This window comes from Mytilus trossulus, unplaced genomic scaffold, assembly GCF_036588685.1.
Source record: "Mytilus trossulus isolate FHL-02 unplaced genomic scaffold, PNRI_Mtr1.1.1.hap1 h1tg000971l__unscaffolded, whole genome shotgun sequence".
NCBI classification, from domain to species: Eukaryota; Metazoa; Mollusca; class Bivalvia; order Mytilida; family Mytilidae; genus Mytilus; species Mytilus trossulus.
The window spans coordinates 10,331-11,681 of record NW_026963580.1 but is presented as its reverse complement, the minus strand read 5'-3'; positions in this window follow the sequence as shown (position 1 = coordinate 11,681).

The window sequence follows — 1,351 nt, the reverse complement described above, 5'->3', positions numbered from 1 at the left end:
AAAAACATCACAAACTCTTCTCAAGTTTAAGGACTCCCTGTGTGACACCCCCTTCCCGTGACAACAACTTCCATATAGGTATAGTCTAAAACATGCCCTAATAAAGCTTATCAGACCCAGGATAAGCAGGAACACTCCACTTATTCACCCTCCCACGCCGAAAACGAGGATTTCCCCAAATAAGTTTAGACTAGGAGGGGCTGCTATGTTGCTTGATCTTAACAGGAAACACATTAAGACTAGACTTGGGCAGACTAACAAGCCCCCTTTATTTATTACTAGCAGACGCGAGTGCCTCATCTTATAGATAGCATTCACATACCTGAACAAACCTGATGAACACAACCCATGCCCGATCATAATAATAATGGCCCCCACTACCCCTAATACCGTGTTGCTAAGCACTCCTAATAGCACAAGCCTCATATGCGCTACAGAGGAATATGCTACCAAACATTTTAGGTCCACTTGCCGTACACACGCTAATCCTGCGTAGACACCTCCTGCCAAGTTCACCACTAGTAGCAGCACAAAAAAAACGCTTCTAAGCCTTATTTGTATAACTATTATAAATCGAAGCAGCCCGTACCCTCCTAATTTTAGTACCACCCCGGCCAATAGCATCGAACCGGCTACTGGGGCCTCTACGTGAGCCTTAGGTAGTCACAGGTGAAATGGATATATTGGTAGCTTGATAAGAAACCCTAGAATGTATAGCCATCACAATCTCATTCCCCTTTTTTTTACTAGCCTTACCACAGAACTTATCCTCCTCCTCAACCCTCTAATATAGAGTTCTCTTACCCCCCATAAGAAAAAAAGAGATCCGAACACCGTATAGATTACTATATACCCCCCTGCCTGTAAACGCTCTGGCTGATAGCCTCAGCCTACAATTAATAACAACAGAGGGGCTAGCACACTTTCAAAAAAAAAAAAAAAAAGAAAGAACCTCCTCACCCTGAATCTTATCACTAAAATTAGGCTGATTCTGATAATTATTAAATTAAATCTTGCTTTCCGGTGGATCTTAACCCTCCTTAGGTAGGAAAGAATTGCTACAAATAGAGTTAGTGTAACCATTAACCCTATTACAAAGTCTGTGGTGTACAACCCGTTCAACTCTACCCCCCCTATCGCGACTCTTGTGGCGCCCATACTTAGAATAGTTAGAACGCTTAACCCAATGACACTCATATTTAGGTTTTTTATAATAATCAATGCAATAAGTCTAATTGCCAACCTTTTAACCATAAGTAAGACAGACTTTATCTGACACATTCAGTGTAAATGAATTATACTAGTTTATATTATCTTACATACACCCTAACTAGAACTACTACACACACAC